Genomic DNA, 13,620 nt, shown 5'->3' on the forward strand with positions numbered 1-13,620 from the left:
TGTAAATGTGTGCCAGATACAGTTCTCAAAGGCCGGCTATTTCCAGCTCTCGGAATCGAACTGGCATGCCATCATCAATGTAGTAAATTAAGGTGCTGCCCTGATGTATAACATGCCAGTCCGTCATGTGTGGCAAAGAAAGAGCTAAATATCCTGAGCCATGAGAGTAAATGTGTACTGCTGTCCCTATCAAATGCAAGCAAATGCTTCTACAATGTTCTTAAATTGTTTACATCTATTAAAAACAACCACGATACCCTTCACAATTCCCATTTTCTACAATGCCTTTAAAATGGCTTGTGTAGGGTGCCTGACTGGCTCAGTTGGTAAAGTATGTGACTCTTGATCTTGGGGTCATGAGTTTGAGCCTGCGTTGGGTGTAGACATTAATTAAAAAAATAAAAAAAATAGAATGGCTTGTTGCACTACCTACTTGTTCCCCTAGAACAAGCTCCCAGAGTGCTCAAGGGCCCAGGCGGCCACAAGTAATAACTTTTTGCCATTACGTACTAATGGGAAAGCTGCTACCTTCCCATCCTAGAGTCTAAAATGATTCTCTTTTGTTCTTATTCTTATAACCAACACTGTTCTCCACAAATCCTGCAGTCCACTCTGTGGTTATGATTTCTGAATCAAAGATGTTATGTGGCCAGCAACAGAAACGAATTTAAGCAATCTTAAAGGAGTTTGAAGTTCTGGAGAGCAGCCAGCATCAAAAGAAAAGATGAACAATGGTGTGCCTGGCTGGCTCAGTCAGTAGAGCATGTGATTCTGGGTCTGGCAGTCGAGAGTTCGAGCCCCATGTTGGGCGGAGAGTTTACTTAAAATAAATAAATAAAGGATGAACAATGACTCCTTGGGGAGGATGGGAGCCAGTGTGGTTTCAGGGAAGTCAGGGACAGGCGAATGACTCAGCTAAAATTACCTTTCCTCCCAGGGCGTGTCTGTTTCAGAGTCAAATTCTAGGAGACAGAAGAGATTGATTTCGGATTCATATGGCATAAATGGAACAAATGCTTAAAGGAAGTGCTATTAGGCAGGGCAAAATAACACATTACATAACACAATAATAACATACACTCAAATACAAGCCCATTTTTGGAGATGAAAAAATTAGCAAATGGAAGAATGGGAACATACCAGGTTCCACTAAATAAACATATTCACGTTATTAGTTTTCTAAGTAACATTTTCCTTGATAGATGAGGAAAAATACTGTAGATAACTTGAAGCAATTCAAATGCATGTAACTCATTAAAATTGCCAATAAACACGCAAACAGACACAAACAACCTTACATTTTGGTGCTATTCATAATTTCATTAAAATTTTTTTTAAAGTTGAAAGTTTTTCCTCGTAACAAACATATACATGCGGGTTACGCTGCAGAAATATATGCAACATAAAGCAAAGTGTTTCCTGTAATTCTGACTAGCATCTGAGTATGGATATTCAAGTGAAGCTTCTATTTGCTAGTAATTTAGTGGGCAGTTCGGTGCGAGGGTCTGTGGGATCTAGAACCATCCTGATTATTACTCCTAGCATATTGTCGATTATAATAATGACTACAGTATTTTGGTTTTTAGGTATATCTTCTGGCTAAGGCTCAGGATCCTATTAACCTCATTGAAACATGGAGTCCATTTCAATGGCACCTCCCTTCATCCCCTGACTACTGAAAACAGTCACTACAGCACTTTGAAAATTTGGATCTCTCACCATTGTACTTTTCAATGCTATAATGGGGAAAATGTATTTAGAATTCTCTTATTAAAGGATGAGTGACTAGATGGATTTGATAAATCCAATCTAGCATTCCTATCTCCCTTTATTTTATAAAAATATTGCAACTTCATTCCATTTAGTGTTGGTCACCCACTGAGGCCAGGTTTCAGATAACTGAGTAAGTAAACTATTAACATCACTCTCATCTGCTTGAGCACCTATCAGCAAATTTGGTCCTATCTAAAATTCTTCCTCATTCCCTAGCCTAACACTCTCACAATGCTTTCCATGGCTGTTCTTCTGGGTTCTGGCATGAACAGGAGTCTTTTGTTGTGTGAGCTTTCTCTCTTAGGGAGCCTTTTAGGGTTTCACTTTGTAAGTGACTCTGGGTGCCTGCTGGGATGTGGCCATAATTGAAGACACAGAAGCAAAAGAGAAGTGATAGAAATGAGGCATGAAGCAATTTGGCCACCTGTCACCAGGCAACCATTCGAGGTGAAGTCATTCATTATAAGATCTCTCTGCCCAGCAGGGACATCTCCATCAGATGCATGGAGTGAGACATTCCACTTCTGCCCTCAAGGAATGTTCAGTGGAATGCGGAGTGGTCTAAATCATCCAAATTCTCCTCTATTTCAATTCTTGGGATCTTCCACTCTATTCCAATTTGTGGCCTAATTTTGCATGAGGTCTGGTGATGTTATCAAAAGCAACTTAACCTCGCAATGTTGCAAGGATTGAAACGTGAGTTTGATTTTCTGCGACATCAGTACTGAAGCGAGTAACCTAAAAGGTCTTCCAGCACAGTTCAAGGCAGCTCCTGATTCTCTATGCTGAGCCAAGAACTTTGGTCTCAAGTCTGTTATTAGCTTTCTTTAAGGTTCTTTCTTCAGCATTGAAAGAAGGAATGAAGACACCTGTCGCCCAGTCTTCCTTCAGCAGGCACTTCATTACCGTTGGCTTAGATAATAACGTAAGCAACTCTCGACTCTGTGCGCTGTAGTCTCCCCAAGAGACATTCTCACTAATCCTCAGGCCTTCAGAACCAACTAAGCTCAACAACCATTTCCTTGAGGATCTGCACCCTATAACTGTTCCCCATAACAATTTCTATACCCGAGTTCTTCTTTGTAACTATATAATCCATTCCAACTGGTTATCAGAAAAGGAATTTGGTAAGGGATTTTGGACTGATCCCCAAGTTGAAGTAGTTTAAATAAGACACATTTTTTTAAAACAAATAGTTTATTGTCAAATTAGTTTCTACATAACACCCAGTGCTCAGCCCCACAAATGCCCTCCTCCGTGCCCATCCCCCCTCCCCCCCACATCCATCAGTCCTCAGTTTATGTCAGCATTCAAGAGTCTTTCATGGTTTGCCTCTCTCCCTCTCCCCCTTGTTCCTCAGTTAAGTTCCTCCTAATCCTCCTATACGTGCAAACATACGATATTTGTCCTTCTCTGCCTGACTTATTTCGCTCAGCGTAACACCCTCAAGGTCCATCCATGTTGCTACACATGGCCAGATTTCATTGTTTCTCATTGCCATGTAGTATTCCATGGTATAGATAAACCACATATAAGACACATTTTTAAAATCAAAATTTATATTTTTTTCAGGAGTAGAATTTAGTGATTCATCACTTACATATAACACCCAGTGCTCATCCCAACCAGTGTCCTGCTTAATGCTTTAATGCCCCTCACCCCCTTAGCTCTTCCTCTCACCCAACACCCAGCCAGCAACCCTCAGTATGTTCTCTGTATTTAGGAGTCTCTTATGGTTTGTCTCCCTCTCTGCTTTTATATTATTTTTGCTTCCCTTCCCTTATGTTCATATGTTTTGTATCTTAAATTCCACATAGGAGTGAACTCATATGATATTTGTTGTTCTCTGACTGACTTATTTCATTTAGCATAATACAGTCTAGTTCCATCCATGTTTTGCAAATAGCAAGACTTCATTCTTTTTCATCTCCAAGTAATATATATATACACATACACACCACATCTTCTTTGTCTCTTCATCAGTTGATGGACATTTAGGCTCTTTCCACACTTTGGCTATTGTCAATAGTGCTGCTATAAACATTGGGGTGCATGTCCCCTTCAAATCAGCACTTTTGTATCCTTTGGATAAATACCTACTAGTGCAATTGCTGGGTCATAGGGGAGTTCTACTTTTATTTTTTCTGAGGAACATCCATACTGTTTTCCAGAATGGCTGCACCAGTTTGCATTCCCAAGAGGAATATACTTTCAACTCAAGCACAACCCTTGAAATGATTTCATACTTACAGATTATCCTGAAAATGCAACTGTCAGCTCCTCCCCACTCCTTCAAACATTGGAAAACACATTTAAGAAATAAACTCTGATCTTCACTGATAATTTCCTGAAAGGGTAGCATACTCCCACCTGACTTAGATTACAGTCACATTTATATATATATATATATACATATATATATATTTTAAATATATTATATATATTTATATATATATGTGCGTGTCACACACGTATGCATATTTGTGTATATATACACACACATATTTGAGTATAGTTGACATACAATGTTATATTAGTCTCAGGTGTACAACATAGTGATTCAACAAGTTTATACATTATGCTACACTCACCATAAGGGTAGCTACCATCTGTTACCATATAAGGCTATTATGATATCAGACTATATTCCTTATGCTGTGCCATTTATTCCCATGACGTACTCATTCCATAAGTGGAAGTCTGTATCACCCACTCCCCTTCATCCATTTTGGTTACCTTAACATTAAAAAAAATTTTGGGGGGGCGCCTGGGTGGCTCAGTCAGTTAAGTGTCCAACTCTTGATTTTGGCTCATGTCATGATCTCAGCCCAGGTCATGATCCCAAGGTTGTGGGATTGAGCTCTGTGCTGGGACTCTGTGCTGAGCATGGAGCCTGCTTGGGATTCTCTCTCTCTCTCTCTCTCTCTCTCTCCCTCTCTCTCTCTCAAATAAAAAAAATTTTTTTTCTATGATACCCATCAGTGAGATTCTTAATTCTCCATGTCCATTAGTTATCTACATGCAGATACATTTTTGGGGGTCTTCTGTGCTATCCAAAGTTTGTGATTTCTATTCTTAGGCATTCAGAGAGGTTCTGTTTTTCAGGAAATTCTCATTTTGAATTTAATCTTTGTGCCACTTGATGGAATTGGAAGAAAAAAATATTCCAAGTGATATTTTGGGCCACTGCTCCCTGAATTCAAGATCCTCTTAGTTCATTTCTACCCTGGTTTATGGTCAATACCATCACCATACAAACAATGAATGTAACAATTGTTATTACACTATAGGTTGATACAACAGCATGGGCAAAGAAAAGGAAAGAAACAAATTTTATATAAGATACAGCAGCAAGGAAATGGAGGTAGAACCTACGTTCTTGTTTCTATAGCTGGTCTTGAACCTATAACTTGCATTATCCTCCCCTATCACATATTCCACAATTTGCCTGTCTTTGGCTAACACTGACTGGCTGAAGTTTTTTTGCTTAATGGGGCAACCTCCATCTTGCTTTCTGTGGGGTTTAAATCCTTAAATCCTTAGTGGTCCAACTTGTAAAGGATTGCAATAGACTGCTGATAATTTTGATCACTGCACACAGTATGCAACAAAGGACCCCCGGGGATCAGTGTTCCAGCTGGACTTCTCCCAGAATCTACTGTGAAGCAGCAATCCTATTTCCTTCTGAAGGTCAGAGGTGATTAATAGATTTGCCCCTACCCACTACCTCCTACCCTCTACCTGTTTAGTGCTAGATTGCTCAACCTCTGTGCTACTGACACTTTAGATAATTCTTTGTTGTGGGTTGTTCTGTGCATTATAAAATGTGTAGCAGTATCCCTGGATGGATCCCCTCTCCACTAGACGCCAGTAGCAACCCTGCCTTCCCACCCCCTAATCATGACAACCAAATAGGCCTCCAGCCATTGCCAAATGACCTCTGAGAGGAAAATCACCTTTTCTTGGGAACAATTTGTTTTGTGATTTGAGGAGCCCCAAAGGGACAGGTGAGAGTCTTGTCCAGTTTTCCCCAGTGAATGCTCTTGTTACTATCACTTTTTTTAAAAAGGTTTATTTATTTTGAGAGAGAGAGACACAGAGAGAGAGGGAGGAAGCAGGAGCCAGTAGGGGAGGGGCAGAGAGAGGAAAAGAGAGAGAAAATCCCCAGCAGGCTCTTGGGGCTCAAACTCACAAACCGTGATATCATGATTTGAGCCGAAAGCCGAGAGTTGGGCACTTAGCCGACTGAGCCCCCCAGGTGCCCCATCATTACTGTCACTTCTTGACTAGTAAAACCTATGCTTGGAATATTGAACATCCTCCAAATAGCAGCCACATCAGAAATGTTGAAAGGCAATTTAAGCTTAGAGTGTGAAGGGGCAATTTATGCAAGGAAGGAATGTGGGGCAGAACAAAGGAATGAAAGTTCACTCCATCCATTTTGCAGTAGGCAATAAACTTGTTATAGTAACTTTGAATTATACAGTGAGGAGGGGAAAAAAATCCCTATATCCAGACATTCAAAGAGAAACACTGTTAATATTTTCCAAATAACACTTTCTCCCTTGTTATAAATATAATGCATACTTATAAACAATTTGGGAAATGAAAATAAAACTTCCCATAACTGCATCATTTAGGGAAAAAAAAACATTTAACACTGAGACATATTTGTTTCCATCTTTACAACAAAATTTGAAACCTGTATTTTCTATTATAAAATTAACACTTGGGGGTGCCTGGGGTGCCTGAGTGGCTCAGTTGGTTGAGCTTCCAACTCTTGATTTCAGCTCAGGGCATGATTCCAGGGATTATATATAAAATTATATTTTAAAAATTTTATGAAATAAATCTCACTCTAAATACTGGTTTGCAACTTGCCTTTTTTTTTTCTGATGATGTATCTTGGATATCTTTTAATATAAACGTATTAATCTACCTTATTCTTTTAAAAGTCAATATAGTATTTCATTCTATGAGTACATCCAAATTTAGTTAACTAAATGTGGCAGACATTAAAACAATTTAAGTAATTTCCAATTTTTAAGTTTTATAAACAATGATTGCAGGCATATTGTGTATGCGTATACACACATTTGCACAAATCCTGTATATAAATCATTCATTCGTTCGTTCATTCAACAAGTATGTATTTAATGTGCATTATGTGTCAGATGCTATACTAAACAATGGGGCTGTTGCAAAGCACAAAACAGATATAAATCACTAGCCATATTGAGCTCACATTTTAGAGAAAGAGACTAGGCAATAAGTAACTGATAAAATGTATTATATATGTATACATATGTACACATATATATATCTCCACACACACATACATACATACATATAAATGTGTATAGAAGGCATAGAGGAAGGGATATAGGCATATAGAAGGGACAAAGGAAGGGCCAGGAAGGACAAGTTGCCATTTTACGTGGATTACTAGGAATTTATGTCTGTAGGTAGATTCTATCGTTATCACAAATGATCACAAAGTCGTGGCTTCAAGCAACACAAATTTATCGTCTTATAGTTCTAGAGGTCAGAAGTCAGAAATGGGTCAAAATTTTACTGAGTTACAATCCAGAGTTGGCCTTCCTACAGCTCTAGGGAAGAATCTGCTTCCTTGTGATTTCCAGCTTCTTGAAGCTGTTTGCATTCCTTGGCTCATGGCCTCCAGCCAACAATCTCATCATTGTACTTCGTTCATGGTCTTGTCTCCTTTTCTGACTCTCCTGCCTCCACCATTCACTTACAGGCTTGTGATTACACTGGACATACTCCGATAATCCAGGAGAACTTTCCTATCTCAAGGTCCTTCATTTAATTACATTTGCAAAGTCACTTTTACTATGAAGGTAACATATTTACAAGTTCTGGTGATTAAAATGTGGACATCTTTGGAGGGCCATTATTTGGTCTACCGCAGAAGGCATCAACGAGAAGGTGCCATTTTCAGGGATATGCAGGAGCAAAAGAACAAGTCTTGAGCAAATCTGTGGGAAGAGCATTCCATGCCAGAATAGTAGGTGCTAAAGCTTTGAGGTGGGACTATGCCTGGCCTGTTTGAGAACAGAAGGCCAAAGAGGAATGGAGTGGAGTTAGCAAATGGTGGATGAGAACAAGGTAATGAGGTGGGGGTTAGGGCCAATTATGTAGGGTCTTGTAACAACTTTGACTTTAACTCTGAGGGACATGAGTATGCTTGCAGTTTTCAGTAGAGGAGTAACACCATCTCTGTATATTTTAACGGAATCACTAAGCGCTGTGTGGAAAAATGACTGAAAGTTGGCAAAATTGAAGACAGAACACCAGCGTGTATCAGTTATCTATTGCTGCATAACAAACTACCCTAAAACTTAAGGGCTTAAAAATGACTATTTTTCAGGATTCTGTGGGTTGGTTGGATGGTTCTTTTGCTCCATGGTGGTGATTGTTGGTGTTATCACTCTGCTGCATTCAGAAGGGAGTTCAGCTGAGACCGGAATGTCCAAGACAGCTTTGTGCACACAACTGGCACCTTGGTTTTAAGGGGGCTGGTCAGGCCTCTCTCATAGAATGGTCAGACGTCTTACATGGTGGCTTAAGGTTCCAAGAGAGTTAAAAGGGAAGCTGTTGGTTCTTTTAAGGTCTAGGCTTAGGTACTGACCCAGTACCACTTCCCCCATATTGCATTAGTCAAAATAAGTCAAAAGGCTGACTCAGTTTTAGAGAGTGAGAAAACTGACTCCACCTCTTGATGAGGAGGACTGACATGTACATTCGATTAGGAGGGTACTACAGTATTTCAGGTGAAAGATAATGGTAGCTTGGGAAAGGGGATAACAGTAGAATTTGGGAAGACTAGTTGTAATCTGAATACATGTTGAAGGTAGAGCCGAATGGATTTGGTAACGAATAGTGGCTTAGTCTGCTTGGGCTGCTGTAACAAAATACCATCAAACTGGGCTGCTTAAACAATGGAAATTTATTTTCTCACATTCCGGAGTCTGGAAGTCTGAGATCAGGGTTCCAGGATGGTCAGGTTCTGGTGAGATCTTTCTTTCTGGCTTGCAGATGGCCACCTTCTTGCTATGTCTTCATATGGTCTTTCCTTGGTGTATGCTCACGGAGAGAGATATTGTAGCAAGGCCATCAGTCCCATCAGACTAGGACCTGCTTCCCCCCTCCCCCCCCATGACCTTAATTATTTCCTTTTAAAAACCCTATCTTCAAAGATTGTCACATCGAGGGTTAGAGCTTCCACAGAGCAATTTTGGGGAATGCAATTCAGTCCATAGCAAACACGATGTAGAATGCAAAAGAAAGAGGAGTCAAGGACGACTACAGTTTTTTAAGGCTGATCGACTGGAAAAAGAGATTTACATTAACTGAAATAGGGAAAATGCTGAAGAGGTGGGCTGGGGGGATTGATATGTTCAGATACGTGAACACGGTAATGGGATATGGGTTTGAGCTGGATATGAATTTTCTGGAGTGGGGACATAAAGGGGGCATGTAAAACCATCCGAACGAGATCGACACGAAAATAAGTGTATTAGAGAGGATGTCTTTTGAGCAACTGACTGTTCAGTTTGAGGATATGAGAAGGAACGACAAAGGACTGAGAACTGGCTAGTGAGGTAGGAGGAGGGCCAAGAGAATGTGGTGCCTGGAAGTGGTATGGGGAATAACTGTGTTACATGCTGCTTACAGGTTAGGTGAGATGAGGAATAATCACCAGATTTATTGATCACCAGATTTATCAATGTGGAAGTCATTAGTGATATTGGCATCAGCAATTTCTGAGCAGTGATGGCCTGACGACAGACGGACCCAGGAAGAATGGGAATAGGGGTAGTATAGAGGTTTTACTGCAAAGAGAGAGAAATGGTGGGTAAGTCGGAGATAGAAGTGGAGTCAGGAGACTCTTTTCAGATGGATGATAGGACAGCGAGTTTGTACGGTGATGGGAATGATGCAATAGAGAACAGAGGAAGAATAATAATAGAGGAGAGAAAGGGAAGAGCTACTAGCACACAGGGAAGGAAAAATACCCCTCTATTTGCAAGGCATGTCCCCTTCTCAGTGAGGTGTTTTCCAACTACTCTATGTCCATTGCAACTCTTACCCTCACCACTGGCAACCCTATCTTTCACCTCTTTTTTTTTCCTTCATGTTTTCTCTATAGCAACGATTGTTTTCTAATGCTATATGCTTAATTTGTCCTCATCTGTCTCATCTCATTAGAAAATAAATTTCATGTGCCTAGGAATCAGCAATCCTTAGAACAGTACCTGTGCATGGTAGGTGCTCGATAAATATTTGTCGAGTGAGTTGAAAATGGCTGAGTTCTCTATGGCACAAATCACATGGCCAGACATAAATTAGGCAAGGCAGTATCTGTTGAACATTATCAAATCTGTAAGGCTGAAGTACTTTGCATCTTTTTAATTATAGATTTTTAAAAATAAATGTAAGCCATTTTGCTTAATGCTCTTCCTCAGTAACACTGAAGTATGTCTGTGTATCTACTTGGATATACTTACAGGATTTGAAATGAATGTTTCCCATCACCCTTTCAAACATTTTCTTTAACAGCTTTATTGACATACTTCGTTTATCTACAATTCATTGATTTAAAGCGACAAATACAACAGTTTTCAATATAGTCAAAATACGAGCAACCATTCTCACAATTTTTGAACATCTTTATCACCGCAAAAGGAAATCCCATACACTTTAGCGACCTTTCTCCTGTCCCCCTCCCCAATACCTCTCAACCCCAAACTGTAAATCTGCTTTGTATAGATTTGCATATTCTAAACATTTCAAAAAAAAAAGGAATCCAATACGACATGCTCTCTTGCAACGTTTTTAAAGTTCATTCAGATTGTAGCATGGATAGTATTTCATTCTTTTTCGTTGCCAAGTAATACTCAATATTACAGAGCTGTTCCATATTTTGTTTATCTACCATTTGTTGCTGGCTATTTGGTTGGTTTTTGCCTTTCCATTACTGTGAATAGTGCTGCTATGAACATCCGTGTACAAAGTATACATTTGGCAGTGGAATTATTAGGTCATATAGTAATTCTATGCTTAGCTTTTTGAGACTATTGGTCTTCTTACAATGGCTGCTCCGTTTTACATGCCTATCAGAAATGATGAGAGTTCCAAATTCTTGGTATCTCCACTAACACTTGTTATTTATTTATTTTTATTACAGCCATCCTTGTGGTTGTGAAGAGGTATCTCATTGTGCTTTTGCCCATCCCTTTTTATTCCCTCAAATACCAGTTTCCCTCTCTAGTAAAGAACTAGAAGGAAAATCATTTTCTCCTGCCACGTCCTAGCATAGCCTGAAAAATAAATCTGTGAATTGGCACATATACACGTCACAATACCACTTCAGACCCTATAGGTATCTTTTAAACATGGTTATTGCTTTAAAACTGGTCCCTGAAGATTCTGGCAATTTTCCATGACACTCCCTCCCCGCCCAACACACACACAGTGGAATTTACTTAATAACTACATCATAAGCTAAAAGCTAAAACAGAAAATATTTTGAGAACCTGTATTTCCTCCCTTAGTCGATTATGCTATTTTTTTTTTAAAATACCTCAAACCAATTTTGATATCAGATTTTGTTTCCCTATAAAGGTGACAAATGTGAGGGTTTAAAAAACAGGTACGCTCCAAAGGCTTAGAGCCCTATTTGGAGTCGAATGTGGGCAAAGGAACGCAACAGTAAGAGGAGGAAGGAAAACCATTCCAAAAAGTGAGGTCTTCCCGAAAATGTTTACCTTCCGTTTCCCAACCTGGGGTGGTAGTTTTCCTTTAAAGCAAACAAAAATATGTTTTGCCAAATACCGAACTATGTGCATGCATCTGAAGGAACAAAGCAAGGAGACAAGGTGGAGATGCCTTCCGCAGGTTATGAGAGGTTGGGAAGGATTTTCTTACAAAGGAGCGGCTACTGACGGGACACCTGGAGTGCTACATATGCAAATAAGTGCTGGCAAAGAGTCCCTGAAGTACTTGGAGAAGTCATCACGGGTTATGAAACTTTGTGTTCTAATTGTCATGAGAAGCAGTGAAAAGCAGTTCAGGTAACACAGCTGAAGGGGAGTGGTGGCTGGGGAAAGAAAATAAATACGGCTGATCTAGGTCTTTTTGGACAGTTGAGGTCTTCAGAGCTGCCAATCCAGCAGAATTAGGGGAAAAAACACCCTTTTCTCAGACTGTGGTAAAATAAATACAGACTTTAAATATGTTCATAAGTTACCGGCTTCTCTGGATCCAGAGGGAGTCCATTAAAATGATGATATTTATATCAGGTTTTTTTTCCCTCCACCATGGTCAAGTTCTCTCTAATCAGAAAAGGGGGATGCTGGTGGATGTTAGCAGGGTCAGATCTCCCACAAATTCAGAATTGCCCCACATCTACAAAGCAAGAGTCCTCAGAGCCTATTTAAGCCACAAGGAATTTGGGTACTCAATTCACGTATTCAGAGAGCAGTAGGTATGCAGAAAGGTACGCTGGAGTGGTCGGTACCTTCTTGCTTTGGAGTTGGGAGAGACTCTAAGGCTTACCCAGGGGAAAACCTTCCTATGATACATTCCTGTCTGCGGCTTGAAAACACCTACCTACTGCCGTATTCTAGCCAAATTGTTTCATTTACTGTTTCTCTGCTCCTAAATTAACGAGGAAAGACGGTGTGTACAACCCGTGGCCACAACAAGATTAGTCAGAGGAAGCATAACCAAATATACTTGTGTTTTCCCCGCTAGGCGTAGGGCATCCAATTTACCAAGCCTTACCCTGAGTTTTATCTAGAAGATTCTCGATTGCTCCTTAGTTACCCACCTCGACAACAGGAACCTCATTCTTCAAAAAACACTTATAGAGGCTTATGAGCGCTATGGGTTCTGGGATGGGGGTGGGGGTGCCTCAGAGTAGTAAGTCTAGTAAGATACGACAGTCCTTGTCCCAAATAAAAAGCTCACAACTTATTGGCGCACACCTGTTACTATTATTGCCAACCGCTCTTTCTCTCTTTTAGGAGGACGGCGTTGGGAGAAGGGTGTCAAAGCTAATACTTAATTGAGCATTTACTATGCGAAAAAGAGACTCTTCTAAGCGTCTTAGCATTAACTCATTTTGTCTTCAAACAACCCTAGGCAGGTGCAAGTACCATTCTATCCCTATCTTACAGATCAAGAAACTGAGTAACAGAGGTTAATTACCCTCAAGGTTGCACAGCCACTCAGCGGCGGCGCCAGCACGCAGGCCGGCTCCTAAGAGCCACGGAAAATGGAGTAAGGCGTGATCGCGGAGACGGAGGGCGCAGAAAAGTGGAGACCCGCGGGGGGCAGGGGGGAGGAGCGCAGAGGGCGGGCTTTGCTGGCGTCAAACAGAACGCTGACTGATCTGCATACCTCCATCATTTTACCTCCAGGTGTCACTCCCAGGAATGGAAAGTTTAAACTCCCAACTCCCCAAGGTTCGGCCTCGAGGCTGAAAGGACCTCCCCGTAGGTGACCGAGGACTCGCTCTTCCTCACAGCCTGGTCGGGAGAGCCGCAGGGCCAGCTGCTGCTGACGAACTACAATCCCCAGTACTCCTCGCGCGGAAAGGCTGGGTCCACGTGGTGGAAACGCGGGGGTGTTCCAAAGGTGCCTGTAGGGAAAAAAAAAAATCTCGTACATCGTCCGCCTCTGTCCACTTTCACACACGCCTCGCCTCCATCGTCTGTTGTATTAGAGCACGCAGTGAAGCGTGTGAGGTCGCTCTGTCTGCAGGCACAGCAGAGGGCAGGCACGACGACAGCGCGCGGGCGCGAGGCCCCCCGGGCCGTG

At 41.0% G+C, this 13,620-nt stretch overlaps 1 long non-coding RNA gene across 1 annotated transcript in view; it reads left to right on the forward strand.

The window, feature by feature from the left end:
- Window positions 1-1,741, forward strand: part of LOC144221228 (uncharacterized) — a 28,736-nt gene extending 26,995 nt beyond the window's left edge. The window contains exon 4 of the long non-coding RNA XR_013331993.1: window positions 1,587-1,741. This is a non-coding gene — a long non-coding RNA (uncharacterized LOC144221228). The remainder of the gene's footprint in view (window positions 1-1,586) is intronic.
- Window positions 1,742-13,620: the final 11,879 nt, after the last annotated feature.

This window comes from Crocuta crocuta, unplaced genomic scaffold (assembly GCF_008692635.1).
Source record: "Crocuta crocuta isolate KB4526 unplaced genomic scaffold, BGI_CrCroc_1.0 scaffold59, whole genome shotgun sequence".
Classification (NCBI taxonomy): Eukaryota; Metazoa; Chordata; class Mammalia; order Carnivora; family Hyaenidae; genus Crocuta; species Crocuta crocuta.